Source organism: Eriocheir sinensis, chromosome 1 (genome assembly GCF_024679095.1).
Source record: "Eriocheir sinensis breed Jianghai 21 chromosome 1, ASM2467909v1, whole genome shotgun sequence".
NCBI lineage: Eukaryota > Metazoa > Arthropoda > Malacostraca > Decapoda > Varunidae > Eriocheir > Eriocheir sinensis.
Window position 1 is genome coordinate 24781582 of NC_066509.1, and position 24133 is coordinate 24805714.

A 24133-nucleotide genomic window follows, 5' to 3' on the forward strand; every position below is an offset into this window, starting at 1 on the left:
CCCAAAAGGCTACTACCATATCTTAAAACCACAATGAGTTTGGTCCATTAGCCTAATATAGTATCTGCATCTGTCATTCCTTGTTTTATTGTCGCCGACATCGACATGTTGTTTACCCAGCCGCCAGTCGGCAATACAAGACGGACACGCTCAGCTGCAGAGAACTTGCCACGAGAAGAGCTCCCAGACCCAGACCCAGACCCAAAATGCTGCCGGCAGCACGTCGCGCCTGTATTGACAGCCACGAATTGCCATGTGTAAAGTCGCCTTAGGATACGGATGTCTAATGGAGGCCAGTGGAGACAGGTAAGAAAGATACGTAAGGTAAGGTAAGGAGAGGTAAGGTAAGGTAATTTTAGGCAAGGTGGAGGTTGTGGGGTGAAGATTACAAAAACACTGTTAAAAATAGGTAAGGTAAGGCAAGGTAAGAGATGGATAGTTAGTGGAGGTTGTGGGGTGGAGAGTACAGAGACACTGTTAAGATAAGGTAAGGTAAGGCAAGGTAAGATATGGATAGTTAGTGGAGGTTGTGGGGTGGAGAGTACAAAGACACTGTTGAGAATAGGTAAGGTAAGGCAAGGTAAGAAATGAATAGTTAGTGGAGGTTGTGGGGTGGAGAGTACAAAGACACTGTTGAGAATAGGTAAGGTAAGGCAAGGTAAGAAATGAATAGTTAGTGGAGGTTGTGGGGTGGAGAGTACAGAGAAACTGTTGAGATAAAGGTAAGGCAAGGTAAGAAATGAATAGTTAGTGGAGGTTGTGGGGTGGAGAGTACAAAGACACTGTTGAGAATAGGTAAGGTAAGGCAAGGCAAGAAAGATAATGAGTGGAGGTTGTGAGGTAGAGATACAAGGCCGCTGCTTACAAGTGGAGGGGAGATATTTAGGGCACGGGAGGTAAATGGAGACCGGCAAGGGAGACAAAATCCGCTAACAGTGTGGAGAACAAATGTGGAGATCAAGGCAGCGTGGGCAGGCGGCTTTACCTGATGGACCTTCCAGGAGGCTGTCAGGCGAATGGGGGGAAGGGGGAAGGGGGAGGGGGAGGGGAAGGGGGGAAGGTGAAGGGGAAGGGGGAGGGGAAGTGGGAGCTACTCAGGGTGACTCATGGGGCAGCGATACCACCTAATGGGGTTGAGATAAGGGGTTTGATCGCCTATCAGGGTATTAGACACGACCCACGAGCACGTTATAACACAGGGGGGTGAGGAGGAGGAGGAGGAGGAGGAGGAGGGAGTTGATATGGATGAAGAGAAGGATGAGAGGATGGAAAAGAAAAGAGGACGAGGAGGTTGAGGAGGCAGAAAAGAAAACAGGAACAAGGAGATAAAAAAGAGGAGGAAGAGGAGGAGGAGGAGGAGGAGGAGGAGGAGGAGGAAGATAAGGAGCAGGAGGAGAAAAGGTGGCAGAAAATTAAGAAAAAAAAATGAACTGACGACGAAGAAGAAAGAAAAAAAGTGGAGAAAAACGAAGCACGAAAAACAAAATTAAAAAGATAAAGAAAACGAAAAACGAAGTTGAAAATACAAAGAAAACCAAGAACCAGAACACGAAAGAACCAAAGGAAAAGACGAGAAAAGAAGACAAAGAAACAGAACACGAAGACCAGAGGTAAGGCAAGTCGAGGTCACGATTTGAGACGAAGAAGCAGTGGGCAAAACCTTTCCCTTAAGAGCTTCACGTCTGTCTGTCAGGCCCCGCCACGCCACTGACCAGCGCCGAGGGGGAGCAGCAAAACAGCCTGGCTCCCCACGCCCTTGTCACGCCCACACACACACACTCAACTTCCTTCTTCGTTCCTCCTTCATTTCCTCCTATTCTATTCTTGATCATCTTGTCCCTCCCTTATCTTTTTTCTTACTCTACTACCCCTTCAATTCATTCATGCTCTCCTTCTTATTTCGTTTTCTATTACTTTCACCTACACGTCGGGATGGAAATAAGCCGAGGAAGGGTAGAGAGATAGAAAGGGAAAGGGAAAGGGAAAAGGAAGGAAGGAAGGAAGGAAGGAAGGAAGGTGTAAGTGGTCAATATCATGAAAAGTGGAATATGAGTGAAGTGATAGGAAGAAGAGACTAAAGAAAGAAGAAAAATGAAAGAAGGAAGAGTGAAGGAACAAAGTTGGAAAGGATTAAAATGAAGGACGAAAGGAGGAAGTGAATGAAGGAAGGAAGAACAATCTGGGACGGATCAAAAAAAGATGACTGAAAGAGTGAATGACAAAAAAAAGAGTATGGAATAATAAATAAAAAGAAAGCTGGCAAGAACAGAACTAATGGAAAAAATAAAAGGAATAACGGAATGAGAGAGAGAGAGAGAGAGAGAGAGAGAATGCAAAACAAGCAAAAAGGGAAGCAAGAAGGAAAGAGACAAACGGATTCTGCCCGAAACCATTCAAGGTCACTTCTCAGCATGATCTGTCACCTCCGTCGGCCCGTCGGTCTGCCCTCCCGGATCCGACACTCTACGTGATCTGCGCCTTCACGGTATTTTCGATTAACTTAATATTCCCGTCTGGTGGTTTTAAGAGGCAAGTCTTGCTGCATCCCTCCTCGCCTCGGCGGGGCTGGGGAGCGTCTGGGGGCCCAAGGTCTTCCTGGCGAGCGTCGCAGGGCCCAGGAGTCCCGGCAGAGCGCCTCAGCTCCCCAGGGCGTTCATGGCAGTGCTGGAGATCCCGAGGTCCAGGGGCGGGGGGCGGGGCCAGCCCGACAGTTCTGACCATCTCAATAACCAGACGACCGAGGTCATGACACGTTCATTTTACGTTGTAGCTGGAAATAACTGCAGGCTAGCGTGTCATCTCTACAAAAACAACAGAAAAAATCAGAGAAGACAAAAATCTAGCATGAAGGCGTGTGGTGTTGTGTGTTGGTATGAGTTAGTCTTTTCTGGGGTTAAGGAGACTTGCCCGTGCCAGAACACAGCACCAAGAAAAGGCGATACAAGAGAACACAAAGAAAGAGGATAAAATAGAAACAATACCGGAAAAGTAAGCATACAGAAGAGAATAAAGAAGAAGGAAGATATAGAAAAGACCACCAAAACGATAATACAGAACCACAACATCGATAAAAGGAAACTATCGTGCCATCTCATCAACTAAAAATGAACAAAAAAATCACAAAACGACAAAAAGCCAAAAAAAATCTAGCATTAAGGCGTGTGGTGTTGCGTGTTGGTATGGGTGGGTCTTTTCTGGGGTGAAGGAGACTTACCCGTACCAGCACACAGCACCAAGAAAAGGCAATAGAAGAGAACAACAAGAAATGAGGATAGAACAGAAACAACACCAGGAATAAGAACGATATAGAAAAGAATACAATAAGAAGGCGTTTGGTGTTGTATGCTGGGACGAGTTGAGTCTTTTCTGGGGTGAAGGAGACTCAGGAGTACCCGCACACAGCACCAAGAAAAGGCGATTGAAGAGAACAACAAGAAAAAGAGGATAAAACAGAAACAATACCAGAAAAGCAATCACAAAGAAAGAGGATGAAAGAAGAAGGAAGATATACAAAAATACCACCAAAAAATGATAATACAGAACCACAACATCGATAAAAGGAAACTACCGTGTCATCTCATCAACTACAAAAAATGAACAAAAAAATCACAGGCAAAAAGGCAAACAACTCTAGCATTAATGCGTGTGGTGTTGTGTGTTGGTATGAGTGGGTCTTTTCTGGGGTGAAGGAGACTCAGGAGTACCCGCACACAGCACCAAGAAAAGGCGATACGAGAGAACACCAAGGAAAGAGGACAGAACACAAACAACAACAGAGTAAAGGCGAGATTTAGAAAAAAAGAATAAAAGAAGGAAAATATAGATAAAGAACACCAAAAAAAATGATAATATGGAATCACATCGATAAAAAGAAATATATAGACAAATCATCCACCTTTCGGCCCTGACTAACATCCAAAATCATGGGTGAGTCTTTTCTGGGATGAAAGAGGCTCATCCAGACCAAGGAACATCAAAAAAGGATGATATTAAAAGAACACAAAGATAATTAGATAAAAGCAGAAAATAATGAAAAGAAAAAGAAAACATCAAGCAAAGGAAAAATTTGATTATAGTTAATTAAGTTAAATAAATAAATAAATAACAATTATATAAAATTTAAAAAGTATATTAAAAATCAGATAATCTAAGAAAAGAACATCATTCACCTTTCTGCCTGAACACCAACATCATCAAAAATATGGGCGAGTCTTTTCGGGGGATTAACATGCGTGAATCACACACTTCATGTAAGTTAAGAGGACAGAATATGATAATGGATATAGATTGTGTAGCCATGAAGCAGACGACGTAAAGTGTGCCCAGACCATGAGCCACCATTCAAACACATCTCCTTCCTCCTTATCCTTTTTTCCGTTTTATTTCTCAGGGTGAGTAAACAGAAGAAAGAAAATGGTGTCTTGGATACTCTTTTGTCTTTTTGGTGGAGTGATACATAATTCTCTCTCTCAGAACAGGCCAAAGAAAAGGTATCCACGTCAATTATGAACAACAATGAAAACAGACACCTCCCGATTACTGCTCCCTTCCCCTTCACCCTTCCTCTTCCTTTCACCTCACCCATACAAACATTCTACAAAACCTAACCCTCACCCACTAACTAGTCATCCACATCCGACTCACTTACATTCTCCCGTCACCCTTCACACACCCAAGTCATCCACCTTCCACCATCTGATACACTGTCACCCGTCTCTCCGCTCATTGACCGCATGGCGAAAGGGTGGACGAGAGAAATTTTAAGAGATGGTGGTGGGGGTGGTGATGGTGGAGAAGTGGAAGAATGAAAATTGGAGGTAATTGGGTGGTGGATAAATGGAAATAAATGGATTAGTGGAGGAGGTGGAGGAGAAAATGAATATGGTGGCTAGGTGGAAGGGATGTAGTAGGGAGGTGGTGGAAGAGATGGAGGTGGTGGTTGAGTGGCGGTGGAAGTGGAGAAAAGAAGGAAGTGATGGAGTAGGTGGAAAGAGACGCGTGTGTTGTTTGGGTGGCAGTGGAGGAAGAGGTGGAGCTGATGGATGCATTGTGACGGTGCCTGAAACAGCAGAGAAATGTTGCTAAAATTTCGTTTTCTTTACCGATTGTTTAGTTTAGTTTCCCAGATATTCCTTTGACGTGGTTGCTGATTTTGTCATACCATCAACCTTTAAACACACACACACACACACACACACACACACACACACACACACACACACACACACACTTACGTACATGACGCGACGACTTGGCGACACACAACCCACCTTTCTCCTGTAAAGAAAAGAAGAATGTAACTAAAATCTTTGGTGTAGAACTTTCTGAATATCTAATATTGTCTCGCCAACACACGCCTACTTTAATGTTGTTCTTTTGTAATAATATGACATGTTGTGGAGTTTTTGTTCTTGGTTAAGAAAAAAAACAAAACAAGGGATACAAGACAAAAAATCATAAAAAGCACAAATACACACAAAATGACAAGTTATACATACACTAAGATTCTAGTGGCAGCACAGACCCACGAATACACACGAAGATGCAAACAGAAAACACGTGATACCGATAGATAAACACACACACACACACACACACACACACACACACACACACACACACACACTCCGATAGGTCAGTGGTTAAAAAGCTCTGCGCAGCCAGGCTTCGCGGATTAGCTGGGGAGGTTCAGGCCCCATTCAGGCCAGGATTTTCCGCTGGTAAAGGCAGTTACTGCCTGAGCAAGGGTATGGTGTGGTGTGTGAAGGTCTCAACACTGCAGAAATCGACTATAATATGAGCATTGCTCTAATCGGAAGAGGTACCTGCTGGCGACGACAGATCCAGTAGTGATCAGGACGTCAGTGAATTAAACACACACGCGCACACACACACACACCCACACACACACAAAAAAAAAAAAAAAACTAGAGAAAGCATGAACTCGTCCCGGCCACAGCATGTTCAGGTAAAGTCTAAAAATAAAACACACTCCCGCCGACTTATAAACGGAACAAATTAAGGCGGACCAAACAGAAACAGGACGATCACACACAGGAAAACACCGGCCCGCCGCGCTGCGGAGGAAATAACACGAAATAGACGAGCGGACAAAAAAAATGGTACGAAGGTTAGATAATGATGTTGAGCTTGGCGTGAGAAAGGTTATTTGAGCGTAAAGTCTGCCTGTATTGTACTACCCAGGAAACCGTGGCCGTGCAGGTAAAAAATGTGAATAAAAGGCGTGTAATGTAAAAAGGTACAGTAAGTCGGACTTCAAGGAAAAAACTATATATACAATGAGGAGAAGAGGTTTGAAGGAGAGGGGGATGGGAGGAAGGGTGGCACAACGTGGTCAGTATGGGGAAGGGGGGAGTAGGGGCAGGTAAGGATAGAAAGGTGGAAGGAAGGAAGGAAAGGGAAGGAGGGAAGGGACAGGAAGAGAAATGGAGGAGAGGAAGAGAAAGAGGTAAAGGAGGGAAAAGAAAGGAAGGGAAGGGAAGATAAAGGAAGGGAATTAAAGGGAAAGGAAGGGAAAAGAAAGGAAGGGAAAGGGAGGGAATAAATGGGAAGGGAAGGAAAATGGAAGGAAAAGGGAAAGTATGAGAAGGGAATGAAAAGGAAGGGACGGGCATGAAAAGGAAGGGACGGGAAGGGAAAGGGAGGGAATGAAGGGAAAGGAAGGGAATGGAAGGGAAAGAAGGAAATGGAAGGGAAAAGAGGGAAGAGGAGAGAAGGAGGAAGACAGGTAGGGTTGGGAAGGAAAATGAAGGGAAGGGAAGGGAAGGGAAGGGAAAGGAAGGGAAGGGGAGGGGAGGGGGGTGAAGGGAAGGGAAGCTCACCTGTCGTGAGTAGCAACATTAGTCTTAGAAACAGGAGATTACCTGCGTAACAGATGAAAGGAGAATTATCTAAGGGAGGTGAGAGGGGAGGAGGTAGGGGGGGTTGAGACATGACAGAGGCTGTGTTTGTCTTTGGTTTGGGGAGGAGGAGGAGGAGGGAGAGACAGCTGGAGACAGAAGAGGAACGGAGGAAGATGGCAAGGGTATGGAGAGAGTGCCATGATAACGGGAGAGTTGGAAGAGGACGAAAGGAGGATTGGAAGGGAGAGAGGAGGATATCAAAGTGGAGAAAAGGGGAAATGGAAAGGATGGAGAATGAGGGTGATGGAGGAGCAGGGTAGGAGGGAAAAGGAAAGGATACAAAAGAAGGTCATGTTGAAGAGAGATGGAGGAAAACGAGGGAAAAGAGGAAAGAAAGGGAGAATATCTAAAGTGGGAAAATATCTAAAGAGAATATCTAAATAAGGAATATATAAAGAAGGGAAAGGTAGTAGAAGAAAGGGAAGGAACGAGCAGGAAGGAAATTAGAAATAAATGGAGGGTTGGAGAAACTGAAGGATGAGAGGAAGCGAAAAGGGAAATATCAAAAAGTGGAAAAGGGTGTGGCAATGGAGAGAAAGAAGAAGGAGGAGGAGGAGAGGATGATGATGAGGGAGGACCTTGAGATGAATGTGCGGGGGCCTATTACGAAAAATAGAGAAAGAAAAAAAAAGCTATATTGGATAGGGATGGAGGAAAAGCTGAGGGATGACAGGAACATGAATGTGGAGGAAAGAGAAGGGAGGAAAAATTACTGGAGGTAAACTGTGATAAGAAAAAAAATAAAAATCTATAATGTGTGTGTGTGTGTGTGTGTGTGTGTGAGAGAGAGAGAGAGTATTCTCAAGACTGTATGGGTGATGAGTTTAAAAATTGGGATGAAGGCATGAGAGATAGGCATAATCTAGGGAGACAAAAGGAGGAAAGAAGGAAGAGGAAGGAAGGAAGGAGAAGGAGAAAGGGTGGAGTGAGAGAGGTAGGTGAGGTAAAGTTAAACAAGTACTGGAAGAAAGGGAGAAAGAAGGAAGAGTGAAACATGCAAGAGCGAAAGGGAGAAGTACGAGAAAAGATGGAAAGGAAAGATCGCTGAGGAGACGTGGAGAGAGGAAAGGAAAGATGATTTGAAAAGGGAAAAAAATGGGGAAGGAAGCGAATGAAAATGAAATAAAAGAAAAAAACAAGAAAATAAAATAAGATTGCGAGGAGGAAAGAGGTGCTCAATGGAGTAAAAACGAAGGAAAAAAATGAATATGAAAGGTTGGAAGAGGAAAAACAAATTACAAAGAATATGAAAGGATGAATTGACAGAAACTAAGTGGGAAGAGAAGAAAACAATAAACAGACTAACAGAAAAGTAATCAAGAGAAGATGGAAGAAATTTGAAAATAACGAAATTAGAAAAAAAAACATGAGAATGGAAAGAAAATCTGAAAATAACGAAATGAAGGAAAGGAAAACTAAGAGAAAACAAATATAACGGAAAATAGAAAAAAAACAACAGGAGAAAACAAAGAAAACAGTAAAAGAAAATAAGAAACTAATGAAAACAGAGAACAGCAACATGGAGAGAGAAAGAAAAACAACACGACGAAGAGAGAGAAAAGTGAAAGAAAACGGTGAAGTGGAGACTGGAGAAAAGAAAAAAGAAAACCCAGTAAAAATAAATAAGAGGTGAAATATTGAGAGAAAAAACACGAAATGAAAGAGAAATCAAAGAAAAAAACTTGACAGCAAGGAAAGGAAAATGGTGAGAAAAAGATGACCAGAGAGAGAAAAAAAAGGAAAATAAGAAAAAGATGCTGATAAAAATAAAAAAGAGAAGAAAGTCAGGAGAGAAGAAAATAAAACAATGAAAACAGATACAATGACGAATGACATGAAGAAAGAAGAAAATGCTGAGGAGGGGAAACTGGAGGATGAGAAGGAAAGGCGGAAAACTAGGCGATAAAAGTAAGAGAATTAAGAAAGACAATGTTAGAAAACAAAAAATGGAGAAAAAGAAAAAGACAACGAGAGAAAAAAAATGCAAGAGAGGCCGGGCGACGAGAAGAAGAAGGAAAACGAGTGAGAATAAGAAAAATTAAAACCAGGAAAGAAAATGAAGTTGAAAGAAAACGAAAAAACGACTAGAGAGAGATGAGAAAACGATGAAGAGAGGAAGGCCAACGGAGAGAGAATAGGAAGAGAAGGGAAGAACGAGGTAATAAAAAATAGATCAAGAACGGATATCATAAAGAGAATTTCAGAACCCAACAGGGAATGTTAAGCCTTAAAGTGTTGGAATACTGGAATTCTTACTGGGAGATATTAGAGATACAATGAACAGGACGAGAATTCAGGCGATCAGGGAATATATAAAAAAAAAAAATTACAGGAGTGAAAAGAACCACTAAAAACTGTGACCGAGATAAAAGACAGATGGGAGAAAATAAAAAGAGGCAGAAGAAAAAAGAAAGCTAGAAAAAGGAAAAAAAAGAAAGGAAAATAGAGAGAAAGACAGAGAGAAATATTGGAACAATAATAAAATACTGATACCCCCAAAAATATGAGGATATTGAAAATACAACGAAAATCACTAAAAAGATATATTCGTGAAATGGAAAAAAAAAAAAAAGCGTAAAAAATGAAAACCTTATCTGAAAACTCAAACAAAATTTGGAATACTCTTAAAAAAAGCACAATATCAGCACATGAATTAAAACAAAACTCAACATGAGGAAGAAAGCAGGAATCATTATTTTTTTCAATATAAAACGATGTACCAAATTACTAGACAAAACTGAAATACTGAAAGAAAAAAACAAAATAACACAAACTCCACAAAACTAAAACATCAACATTTCTAAAAGACAATAAAAAAAAAACAGACAAAAATACCTAAAAACAAAAAGCGTATCAAAGCAGAACCCAAACAGCAATGAAACCTGAAAGGAACACATAACAAGCAAATAAAAATAAAAATTAAACAACAAACCACAAACAAACAACAAAAAAACAAAAACAAAAACAAAAAACAAAAGAAACAAACAAAGAAAACAAGCGAGAACAAACACAAAAGAAACGAAGTAACACGAGAAATAAACCAGAAACAAACGAAAAATAAACAAGAAGAAAAACAAACAAAACAAAAAAAGTGGAACCAAACCAAATAGCCAATAAACAATAATAATGCTCCAGGCAACGTCCTTTTAACACGACCACCCTTGTAGCAACAACAACAACAACAACAACAACAACAACAGCAACAACAACAACAACACTGAGAAGAGAACGTTACAGGAATGACGGAACAACGAACGGAACGTCAACGCCGCCATAAGAGAACACAATGAACTATACCAACTACGTATATGTCCAAAATCTTTTTTGCCCCTCTCTTCTCTCTCTTTCCTCTCTCACCCCATTCTTCCCTTTTTCCTATCCTCTTTACTTACTTTCTTCCCCTATTCTCGATATTCTCTTCCTCATCTCTTCCTGCTGTGTGCTGTGCTGTGCTGTGGTCTGTGGTCTGCGTAGATCAGAGCTTACCTGGTTTCAGGGCACCATAGACAAGCCTGAAAACATCTGTTAGACTTGTGGGGAGACTCGCTGGTTAGAGGTCAATTAACTTGGAATTCTGCGGCAGGAATACAGAGACGCGGAGGCGTTATTGTATTCCGGGAGCCAAACTGGACGACATTACTTCAACATCGATGCGCGTCACGGAACTCGCGCAGAAGGAAGACACAGGTTTATTTGATTCACGTAACGAGGACAAATGACGTTCAGTCTGCTACTCAAAACTCCGAGCCCTACTATCAAAAGAAATATTAATCAGGTCATTCGGCGTTACAAGACCAAGTCCCTCACGTCATTGTTTGTGGAATTCTGCAGAATCAGCGCTTACGCCGGCTTCAACAGCAAAGCGAGCAACATCAATACTAGTTTGAAGGAAATTTGGTGACGACGAAGGCGTGGCGTTTACAAATGCCTGGCATCACTTCTTTGAGCGCCCAGAAACTTTGTTTTGGAACGATGGACTACACTTGAATGAGGTTGGATCGGCGCGTCTCGGGGAGGCTTCTGGACGAGGCAGTGATGAAAGCTTGTCGAAAAGACTTTCAAAAAACGGCGGGCGAGGGACGGGGCAAAAGGCAGCCTTGATCGTAACCAACCCACCCAGCGTCAGGTGCGACTCACAAGAAACTGTGTAACTAACGACGCGCCTCCGACAAAGCGAACTGGTACAACTCGTCACGGCACATTTCTATCATGTACACAAATGCACGTAGTTTTAATACCCAAAGAAATAATAACGAAATTAGGGCCGTATATTGCAACAGAGAAACAGATGTGGTAGCAATCACAGAGACTTGGGTAACTCTACTCATCTAGAAATCCAGTATGTCATTCCTGGGTACGAAAGCTTCCACAAAGTCGAAAGCACAAAGAAAGGAGGGAGGGTAGTCTGCTACGTAAAAAGTACACTCCCTGCCATAAGAAAATAGACAAACAGGACGCAGAGAAATACGATTCTGTCTGCACGTGGAAATAACACCGCATAAATAACAAGAAACTAACACTTGCAACCATTATACAGGCCTCCAAGAAACAACAGGAACGGTGATGACACTGCACTCTACCGAAGAGATTCTCCTCTGTAACACAAAGCAGAGGGAAGCAATTATAATTGGGGGACTTTAACTGCCCCTAACATTGACTGGGGACTGATGACTGGAGATCAAAGGGGTAACAGGCTTATAGAAATGAATTGGAGGGATTCGTTCACTCCACTCAAGTTGTAACTCAACCAACAAGAAAACAATCTGCTGGATCTGGTATTGTGGTGAGCGACCCTGACCTCATTCGCGACCTAGCCACAGTTGGTGAGAAACTTAATGGTGCGATCTGTAACTTAATCCGTTTTAATATCAATATATGTCACAAACTCGTAAGATAATCCGTCAGTGAAATGCCAGATTACAAAAAAAGGAAATTTCAACTTAGCCCCGTGCTTCCTTCCCCCTACGACCTGGGACCAACTTGGCATCACCGACAATACAATCGACAACGCGTGGAACGTCTTCAAAGATAAGCTGTTGCAAGTAGAGAAAGGCTACAGTGCCTACAAAATCAGGCGAGTAAATGGGGCCGTAGATCACCGTGGATGACCAGAGATATAAAAAAGGGCAGTAAACATAAAAAAAAGGAATTATAATTTGATGAAAGAAAATCCTACGGCCGAAACCAGCACACAGTCTCTAACAGCCTCGAACTTGTCGCAAGCCTTATTCGGAGTAGCAAACGCAACTATGAAAAGCAAATAGCGCGCGAAAATCAAAACTAACTCCAAGAAATTCTTCAAGTACATAAGGTCGAAAAAGAAAGTAAAATCAATATTGGTCCCCTGACAACGACGAGACTGCATCATTAACTCCAGGACAGTAAACAAGATGGCCAGAATCCTCAATAGTAATTTCGCATCCGTATTCACAGTCGAGGACATCGCAAACCATTCCCGAGGGTCCTGACCGCCGAGGTGAGATCACTGCCACTGGAAATTGACACAATATGCGACCAAGAGTATAAAAGAAATGCTTGGACAAACTCGACACGAACAAGTCAACAGGACCCGACAGTTTGTCCCCGCGGTTATTAAAAGAGCTTAAACAGAAATTCTTCAACCACTCACTACCATATTCAACCAGTCAGTCCAACTAAACAAGGTCCCGGAAGACTGGAAGATGGCGAACATGTAACACCAATTTTCAAAAAGGAGACAAAAGCGTTGCATTAAACTACAGGCCCATAAGTTTGACATCAGTGGCAGGAAAAAATACTCGAAAAGATTGTAGAGAGATAAACATTAAGTTTCTGAAAACAATAAATATAATCTCGGACACCCAGCATGGCTTCCAGGGAAACAAGCGCTCTGCCTAACGAATTGATATTAGGCTTCTTCCAAAGAGCCCATATATAAGAACTGGGATGCCCACATTCCCAGTGATGTTACTATACCTGGACTTTCAGAAAAGACTTCGACAAGGTACCACTGAGCGACTCCTTAAGAAACTGCACTCCGGCAGGCATCGGAGCCAATCTGATCGCGTGGATAAGAGATTGGCTCACCGACATAAAACAACAGTACTACTCAACGGACAGCCTTCCGACTGGCTTCAGTCACTAGTGGAGTGCCTCAAGGGTCAGTGCTAGGACCCATCCTCTTTATCATATATATCAATGACCTAGAATCAGGACTGAGATCCACAATATCAGAAATTTGCAGATGACACCAAGGTGGGTGGAATGCCCTCACAAAGACCGACTGCGAAATCATTCAGAAAGACCTCAATCACATTATCGAATGGTCGGAAAAATGGCAAATGTCTTTTAATGTTGACAAATGCAAAGTCATGCACATTGGGTCCCAAAATAGTAACCATACATACATCATGAATGGGAGACCTCTGCAAGCGATGCAGGAGGAAAAGGGTCTTGAGTCACTATCAGCAGTGACCTGAAACACGCGAATCACTGTAAAAAAGCATACAACAAGGCCAACATTATGCTCGGGTTCATAGCGAGGAACTTCGAGTGTAAAACACCAGACCGCACCTCGAGTATGCAGTGCAGTTCTGGTCTCCCAATTACAGAAAGGACATTGCTCTACTGGAAAGGATTCAACGACGCGCCACAAAGATGATTCCAACCTTCAGGGCTCAACCGTACGAGGAACGACTCAAGCGACTCAATCTCTTTACATTGGAGAAAAAGAGCCTACGAGGGGATCTGATTCAAGTCTTCAAGTATCTAAAAAGTTCAATAGCGTCGATTACTCCAAATTCTTTGAACTGCAAACCAACTCAAGAACTAGAAATAACGGTTTACCCATTCAGTCGAGTCGATGTAACACAGACATTGGAGGGAGTTTCTTTTCAAGCCGAGTCATCCGCCACTGGAACAATCTTCCCTCAGAAGTAGTGAATGCGAATACCATCAACTCCTTCAAATATAGAATCGACCGTCATTTCGCTGCGTCGGGAGTAAACTGAATAACGAGGGGCTTCCATCTGCTCCTCAATATCGAGGTGCTTTCATCTGCTCACCAAGCCCCAAGTGGCGATCGAGCAGATTAAATCACCCAAGCGGGCGACCTCGTAATGAGCCAATAGCTTTTCTGTTGCCTGCATTTCCATGTTTCCATGTTTCCAAGTTTCCTTTCTCTCTCGTCATTCGTGTTTTCCTACTTTGCTTCTCACTCCATCCGTTATCTTCCCTTTCTCGCTTTCCTTTCGTTCCCTTCTTTCCTTTTCCTTTCATTTCGCTTTCCTTTTTCATTTCTATATCTCCCTGCTCTTCTCATCCTTTATCTTCTCTTTCTTCCTTTCCTTCCGTTCCCTTCATTCTCTACTTTCCTTTCCCCTCCCTTTTTCATTTCCCTAACTCCCTTCTCTTCCCTTTCCTCCTTTCCTTCTGTTCCCTTCCCTTTCCTTCACTCTCATTTTCCTTTCTTCTCCCTTTCCAGTTTTTATTTCCCTAACTCTCTTCCCTTCCCTTCTTATTGTGCTCCCCTTACCCTTTCCCTTCCTTACCTTTCCCTTTTCTTTATAATTCCCTTACCTCCCTTTTCTTCCCATCCTGCATCTCCCCTTTCCCCCTTTCCTTCCGCTCCCTTCCTTCTCTTCAGTCCACCCTCGCTTCTTTCTCTCCCTGCTGTCCCATTCATTCCAAGGATTATATTCTCGTAACCTGCTTCCTAATACAGTCCAATCTGTTTTAGAGAGAGAGAGAGAGAGAGAGAGAGAGAGTGTCAAATGATCAGCTGGAGACCAAGAGATGAGTCACACAAGGATTTGGAGGAGGCGGAGGACAAAAAAAAATGAAAAATTGGGCAAGGAAAAGTAAAAGAGGAAAAAGACAGCAGAGAGGAAGAGGAGGAACAAGAGGAGTAAAAAGAGGACGACGTGGAGAGGGAACAAGAACAAGACCAGGAAAAGTTTGGAAAGTTTGGTTTAGTCGGCGCAGCATCTGTGGTCATATGCCGGAGAGACCGAAGGGGAAGGAATTATAGAAGGGAACAGATTCCAGGAGACGGGACACAACCCCAGTAATACCTGGTACCCATTCACTGCTGGGTGGACAGGGGCGTGAGGGATCAGGAAAAGCCATAGAATTTTTCACTCCGCCCGGAAATCGATCCAGGCGCTCTCGGTTGAGCCGAGTGCGCTAACCACTGCACCACAAGGCCCCTGACAAGACCAGGAGAAGGAGGAACAACTGAAAGAACATGAACAAGAATGGGGAGATAAAAAAGAAAGCAGGAGGAGAAGCAGCAGCAAAACAAGCAGAAAAAGGAGGCATTGGAAAAGAAACGAGAGACAGCAGAATGAAGAGAAGATGGAGATGGACAAACAGGAAAAGAAAAAAAACGGAAAGAAACGAAAGAAGGAAAGGTATCAGATGTAAGAAAAGAACGAAAAACATAACTAGGAGAAATAAAGAGGACGAGGAGAAGTAGCAGAAGCAGAAGTAGCAGAAGGTGGTGGTGACCCACAACACACACACACACACATACACACACTCCTTCGCCCGTAACTTGCACGCCATGCCAAATTGTCCAACATGAAGCGCTAAACTTGGGGCTCCAACTCGTCATAGTGAGCAGGAATCTGTACATTAAAAAAGATGAATCGGAAGGCAAGAAGAGGAGGAGGAGGGAGGAGGAGGAGGAGGAGGTAGATGGAATGGGAAATAATGACAAATACTAAGGAAAGGGAGGAAGGAGGGTAAAGAGAAAAGATGAATCAGAAAGGTAGGAAGGAGGTTAAGGAAATGGGAAGTAAGAAAAACGTTGTAGGAGGAAGTAAAAGGATTGATGCCATGATTGAAGAGGTGAAAAGTGTGCTAGAAAAAAATACTTATGCCCAAAGGGAAAATAAAATAGTAAAAATAGTAAAAGGTGAATGGAAAGGTAAAAAGGAGGAGGTGAGGAAGTGAGACATAAAGGCATGAATCAGGAGGTAGAAAGTGTGGGAAAGATAAAAATACGACGAAAAGGAGAGCGAAATAATCAAAGATAAGAAAAAGGTGAACGGACGGTGAAAAGAGGAGGAGGTAAAGGAAAGGGGAAATAATGACATTAGGGAGTTGAAAAATGTGAATGTGACATAAAAAAATGCCGATAATCAAGAGAATGAGTGAATTGGTTAAAGAAAATGTTATCGAAACGTAGTTAAGAATAAGTTATGATGATGATAAAGATGATGGTGAGGCTGCAAGTGGCAATGATGCTGATGATTGTGTTGTTGTTGTTGTTGTTGGTGGTGGTGGTGGTGGTGGTGTTGTTGTTGTTGGTGGTGGTGGTATTAATGATGTGATGATGGTGGTGGTGGTGGTGGTGGTGGTATTAATGATGTTGATGATTGTGGTGGTGGTGGTGGTGGTGGTATTAATGTTGATGATTGTGGTGGTGGTGGTGTTGGTGGTGGTGGTATTAATGTTGTTGATGATTGGTGTTGGTGGTGTTGGTGGTGGTGGTATTAATGATGATGTTGGTGGTGGTGGTGGTGGTGGTGGTATTAATGTTGATGATTGTGGTGGTGTTGTTGTTGGTGGTGGTGGTATTAATGATGTGATGATGGTGGTGGTGGTGGCCGGCTGGTCGTCCCCTTTGACATTCACTTTGTATATTAATTTTATGCACCACCGAGTTTTTTTTTTTATAACGGTGAAAATCTCTTTCTCCATCTGGCGCCGCGTCGCTCGTTTGTGTCATGTATGACTGTGTTGCAGTGTATAGTATTTCAGTTAACAATATTTTAAGTAGTAGTAGTAATAGTAGTAGTAGTAGTAGCAGTAGTATCATTATCATTATCATTATTATTATCATTATTGTTATTGTTATTCATATTCTTATTATTATTATTGTTACTATCATTATCATCATCATACTTCACATCGCAGAACAGGTATTATGAGAACATAAACAATGGGTCTACAAGAGGTTGGTAGTATCTAGTAGTAGTAGTAGTAGTAGTAGTAGTACCAGTAGTAGTAGTCGAGGCTATCTACAGCAACTCCTGTCAAGCAAACCTTACCTATCTCCAATATCCGTGAATTTATAGCTTTTTTCTGAATCGTTTATCGTATTGGCACTCCCAGCATGACTGCCAAGCCTGTTCCACTCACCCACCACCCTATTACTAAACCCATTCTTGCTAAGGGTATTATTATTATTATCATTATGAATATAGTAGTAGTAGTAGTAGTAGTAGTAGTAGTAGCGATTTCTCCTCTCATTCTATTCCTCATTTCTATCTTTCCTTTCTCCCTTTCCGTTGTGTATCGTGCTTTGGGTGTTTTCACCATCCTAGAACATTTATTAGTATCATCATTTTTTATTAATGTTATTATTAGTACCATCATTATCACAGAGAACTTATTACCATTATCAGTATTTTCATCATAATTCTTCTACTCTTCGCTCCTCTAAAATCCAGATCAACCTAGACCAAACTTTGTCATCCATTCCAGTACCTCTTATTACCCATAATGCATTAATCACCTGAAGTCACCCTCTCTGTATTACTCACAAGTGCTGCGATGTATTGCTTTTCTTTCCATTTAGTATTCCGTTAATCAATGTACCGGCGTCCTATTCACCATGTCACACTAACACATGCATAGGAAGCACCATTCCCATTCTCTTCCTTCCTCTCTGAAGGCCTGCCTACGACCCTTTACAGAGGTATTACACATTGTGTTTCAGTCTGGGTGACCAATGGTAGTGGTGATGATAGGTGTGGTGATGCTTGTAGTAGCGGTTGTGTTGTGGTAATGGTTGTGGTGGTGGTGGTGGTGGTGGTAGTAGTAGTAGTAGTAGTAGTAGTAGTAGTAGTAGTAGTAGTAGTTGCAATACTAGTGGCAGTTGTTGAATTCGTAACCGTAGCAGTAATTGTAGCAGGTAGTGGTAAGAAAGGTTAGAAAGTAGTGGTAAGAAAGTACTGATGATATACAAATACTAACATGAATATCAATAATTATCAGATATACAAATTACTGTGAAATCAATCCAATACTTAATCATGCATCACGGCATCACACTCCCGCCATTCCTTCCCTCCCTCCCCGCCACGACTCCTGTCCTCTCGTCAGTCCTCCTGCCAGTACATTTTACACTCAACGTCGTTTTTATAAATTCTAAACTTTATTACATCCTTTTTTTGAAACTCAGTTTTATTATATGCTTTTATTACTCGAATCTCACATGTATTCCCTCATTTCCGGCTCATGATTTTTGTCAGGTCTGGTCATTCGTTCTTTTAACTTTCCGTTTTTTTTTTTTTTTTTTTTTTTTAGTTACTCCATTATGTGACGCGAGGGGGGCTATTTCCCTTCACTTTTGTCTGTCTCAATTCATGCATATGTTTTTCAGGCGTAACATTTATCACGTTTTCTTTATTTCGCTCCGCGCATGTTCTTTTAGTAAATAACTTCACCACCGCCAGCAGTACACGTAACTAACCACCATCATCTCCTCCTCCATCATCACCAGTACCACCATCCTTCTCCTCCTCCCAGCCATCACTGCCACTACCACCTAACCCACCACCTAAACCACCAGTACCACAACCACTCTTTATCATTCCATTGACTTTCCTCCCACTAGAAACAGCAGCTGTACCACCATATTATAGCACTTCAATAATAACAATAATAATAATAATAATAATAATAATAATAATAATAATAATAATAATAATAATTATTATTATTATAATTACTAATACCAATACTAATACTAAAATTGACATTAATAATTTATTCCACGTGTGTTCTATGATATATGCAAATACTCTTTCTGATTCAAGCAGCTCTGTCTGACAGCACACACACACACACACACACACACACACACACACACACACTAATGTATTCTGTCCTTTAATGACTATGAAAAGGAAAAAATAGTAAAACAAACAAGACCATAAATATCAACTACTGTGGCAGACAATCCCCAAATAGTGAGTAATACATACGAAAACTATGCCATTAAAAAAACAACAAACTGCTCTATTAAGAAGCGAGTTAAACCTTACGTATCTCGTGTTGGTGAATTCAAAACTCGCCTCCGTAAAACTACAAAGCAAAATACTCATCCTCAACAGATTATTATCATCCCCGTATTAATTAAGAGCAATCCCTCCTCGGCCATTCATCATGGAGGAGATGGGAGGAAGGCACAGGAAGCAGGAGGAGCACCGGAGAGAGGAGAGAGGGGGTGAGGAGAGAGCAGCGGAAGCCGGCAGGCGAGAGCGAGAGGAGGAGGAGAGAGGAATGGGACGAACTGGTGGGGAGTATGAAGGGTGAAGCTGGAGTTTGGGGGAGCAGTTGGGGGATCAAGGAGTAAAGGGGTACTGGAGAGGGTTTGGCGGGGAGGGAAGTTAGAAGGGGTTAGGAGATGAAAGTTGGAAAGTTTCGTTTAGTCAGCGCAACATCTGTGGTCATATGCCGGAGAGAGACAGGAGGGAAGGAATTATAGAAAGGAACAGACCCCAGGGACGGGATACAACCCCGATTAATACCTGGTACCCATTCACTGCTTGGTGGACAGGGGCGTAGGGTATCGGAAAAAGCCATGAAATTTTTCCACTCCGCCAGGTAGGTTAGGAGATGATATACTAATGATGGTGTGTATGTGTGTGTGTGTGTGGGGGGGGGGGATGGTCGTTAATAAAAGACTGATTGAGGGTGGGGGTGGGAGGATAAGGAGGTGAAATACAAGATAGTTAATTCATAAAGGGCGTGGGAGACCGCTAGTCATATTATTACCTTGTTAAAGCTCAAAGCAGTCCTCCCTTTATTTTTTTATAATCCTTTTACTCTAGGCTGGGTTAGTGTTGATGGTTTGTCATGGGTGTGTTTGTCCTCAAGTGTTTTCGTTCCCCGATCGTCATGTCTAAGTAATCGGTCAAGCTGCGAGTGTAACAACCTCTTTTGGTTCCATGTTTGATGGCGTAATTTAGAGTACCTACAATACCTGGTGACTGGTTAGTCTGTAAATCTTTGGAATAGCGGCTCCTAGCGGGTGCGCATTTAGGGCACGGTGTGGTGGTAATTACAACGTTTCTAGCACGCACGACGGGGTTTGGACAAGATGACAGGCGTTTTTATGTAACAAGGTGTATTTCTCCACGCTGGCCTCACGATTTCTTCCAAGTCGATGGGCGATGAGACTGCGAGCTCCGGGGTGTAGAAAGGGAAGAGCCCGCGCGGAAAAATACACCCCTTGTGACATAAACACGCCTGTCCTTGTCAAAAACCCCGTCGTGCATTAACTAGAAATGTAATCACCACCACACCGTGCCTAAATGCGCACCCGCTAGAACCGCTATTCAAAGATTTACCAAAACAAAGACCACTAGAGAGAGAGAGACAGAGAGAGAGACTCTACTGTAATACATGTTGGACTAAAATACTGAAACAAATAAAAGCTGTATTTCAAAGAGTGGGTTAGGTGAAGAATATAAGAGTTTCAGAGCTTTGGTTAGGCTTATTGTGTCGTGATGAGACTACGCGCCGGGCAGCTTCATTTGGACCCACACGAACGACACTCGGCTCGAAACACCAATACAGGACCTTGACGAGCTCAGGATGCTTGGCTCGTTACATCATTACCGGAAGCCTTATGGACGAGCTATGTATGAACACCAAGTATGACCTACATACACAACCTTAGTGTAATAAAAGATGCGTTACATAAAATTAACACACTATCGAGACTTGCTGAGGCTTGTCGCTGACCCTAAGACCCTCCTTTCCTCCTTACCTCCTCCTTCCCTCCCAGCAGCCTGAGGTAAGACGATTCTCTCCTCTTGCTCCCTCACCTCCGCTCCCCAGTTTCTTCCACACTCATTCCTCAGCACTGTGTCAGCGTGAGGCACTGTTCATACCACACACGCCCGCCCCCGTCCATCTCGCCGGGGCAGGGCAGAGGCTGCGACTCACCTCCGATCACCGCCGCAGCGTCAACATCACCGGCCAGGCACCGATGACGTCACAGCAGCCAGCTCAATCACAGCACGGAACAACCTCCTCCACGTGTTACTATGCGTCATTATATCCTTCACTTCACTCCCCAGGCATTCTCACTTTGGACACCCCTCATAATCACTGTAATAATCAAGAATAGTCCTTTGGGAAGGAGCAAACAGGCAGGACAAGCTTCCAGGCGGCAGGGCGCTCCTCAATCCTCCCCACCAGCCTCCCTGCCTCACTTGTGGTCCATACGCCGCGTCCTTTCCTGCAAAGAACCACATCACACCATTCCTCACCTGATCCTCGTGCAGGGCCGCTGGCAGCACGCCGCCGCCAGCCACGCGACACACCCGCCAGGGACTAACACGCAAGGCACACGGACACACCCTCACTCTGACACTTTCCGCAGCACTGTGGCTCGACGTGACGTCACCGATGCGCCTTTGTTTTACCCACAATGCCGAGTTTTTGTCTATATGGTCACATTGACACCTGGGGCACTTTCCATCAAATTGTAAACATTTCTATGAAGTTTACGATTTATTCCACTATTTAATTAAATAATAACACTCAAATATCGTGACATTCCCAACCCTACCTCTCAGAGTCAGCAACACAAGGCGCCTTCCTCTGCGTCAGTGCCTTGCCACTCGCTGTTACTGCCTGAATATTTCACTAAAGCGAAGCATTTCTCTCCAGACTCTATGCTGTGAAGTTATCGCCATTCCTCTGCGTGAGACAGTGCGGGGATCACTGTACACCATCATGATGACTTGTACGCCCCACATCCTGCACGATAACTTTACCACCAAGGAGACACATCATTCACAAACACCAACACTGCTGACACAATTTTTTTTTTTCAAGTTTACCCCCTAAGAAGAGAGACGGACCCTTTAAGCTGTGCGACGGCCCGTCGCATGAGAGCCCCGCCGCTGGCGATGCAGCGCGGAGTGTAAGGAAACCTGCCGCCGCCAGCCACGGCTTTAGTAGAGGCCCAGACACGAAAGGCGACTTCACAATCAACTTGACCACCCATACGAACGACTTAGAAGCGATTTTAAATCGCGTAAGAAGCAATTTTAAATCAACTCATGTGTATAGGGTAATGCGCTTTAACGGCAGGAGCAGGCAAGATGTGATACTGCTGACTCTAAGTTTCATCATGGACTCTGATGAAGGAAAGCTGCTCTTCTGTTTGTTCTCAAGTGTATATATATATATATATATATATATATATATATATATATATATATATATATATATATATATATATATATATATATATATATATATATATATATATATATATATATATATATATATATTTCAAACACAGAAAACATACCTGATGCATTTTTTTTTTGCTGGGTCCATTGCTTCAAATTCCTGCACAAAAAGGCCACATTTCCTCCCAAGCCTTCCTTTTTTAATATTTTGTTTGCTGTATTCAGTGGTCCTTGTGTCCCATATGCATAGCCGTCCTTCTATTTCAATTATAAAGCGATCTGTATCAAATGCCATGGTGGGGAGAGATGGTGTGATGTGTGAGTGCAAGAGAGTGATGAGCGAGGACTGACTGACAGATCACTTCGGTACCTCGGAAAGGCGACAGGATGTCGTCCGTGTGTGGGGGAGTCAAGCGATTAATCGCCTGCACGCGCATGGTTGCGACTGCCCAGCGTGAAGTCGCTTTACACACCCGCCCGTGTGTTGGGGTAAGCCGATTTTCCCATTGAAACCTATGTTATATCAACTTCTCAGAGACTAGAGGCGATTAAAAAGTGCACGACAGAGTCGTCCGTGTGTCTGGGCCCTAAGAGCCGGCGGCGAAGCAGCGACGGAGGCACAGGCTCTCTGGGCAGGCGCCCAGCAGACACCCGTAACGCTGACACGTGCGAGCAGCCGACTGGTCGACCTGACCACGGAGGGTAAGCTATTTCAGCGAGATGACCCCCGATTACACGGGCCTTATCCACTCTTCCGCCAGAAAATTCCGTAGAAGAAGAACCACCCTGCCGATCGCCCGAGTGCCAGCCCCTTGAAAATTAACTGGCGTTCCACTGCTGACACACATAATAATGCGGCCCTTATAACCTGAAACCATGTCAAACAAAATTACTCCTCGTACATACAACCAGGTATTCTTCCTTCCCAGGTGTCACGAATCAGACAAAAGTTCTGATATTCCTCTAATAATTTCATCCATGAGTTAAAACCGGCACCTCATCAGCCATTACAAGAACAAAACCAAAACACACATTTCTCCCACTTACTACAACAGGTGTTCTCCCCAGGTGTCGTGGATCAGGCGCCAGGACCTGCACGTGCCTGACCACAGGTAACTACGGCGTACGACGGACACGAGGTTCCGCGCTGCACCTGCCCGGCTCGCCCTTCTGGAGCCTGGAGGTGGACCGACCCCTTACTACCGACTCCGGCCTCTACGAGTGCCAGGTGTCCACACCAGCCCAAAAGATATTCCGCCGCTTCAGGGTTCAGCGTTGTGGGTGAGTGGAGGGGGTTAGATGGGTAGACGTAATGAGGTGTAATGGGAAGAAGAAGTGTAATGTGAAAGTGTGTTGGGGGCAGCAGAGGAAGAGGTGTGGTACAAAGGTGCTGAGGGTGTATTGGAGGTGGAGGTAGGGTGGAGTATGGTATGTGTGTGTGTGTGTGTTTGTGTGTGTGTGTGTGTTACTCAGTGAATGATTGTGTATTTGTGCTCGTCCTTAGTAGGCTGTGTATTGTGCATTTTATTTGTCAATCTGTAATTTAAGGTTTTGCTCTAGCTTTAGATAAAATCTTAACCTGTTTGAAGTAACCGTAACTAATTATCTAACAAACTAACCAACTACCTAACTGATTAACGCTAACTAGCTTTGGCCTAACCATGTAACTAACTATATATGATCAACCATCTAAGTCATCTATAAAGTAACAAACAAATAAACTAACGAATTGACTAAGTAACAGTAAGTACCAGTGTCCGCGTACGTAGGTTAGGGTTGAGAGTTGCTGGCAGTGAAGTGTGTGGCGGTTTGTTGGAGTGTGTGTGGGTGTTTGGTGTGATATTAGTGTGAGTGAGAAAGGAAAGAGGTGTGAGCTAATTGGTGTGTGTGTGTGTGTGTGTGTGTGTGTGTGTGTGTGTGTGTGCTAGCATGGGATGAATGGATATACATATATTCATTTGTTTTTACAACAGAGACAGTTCAAGGGCGTAAAAAAAGTAAAACAAT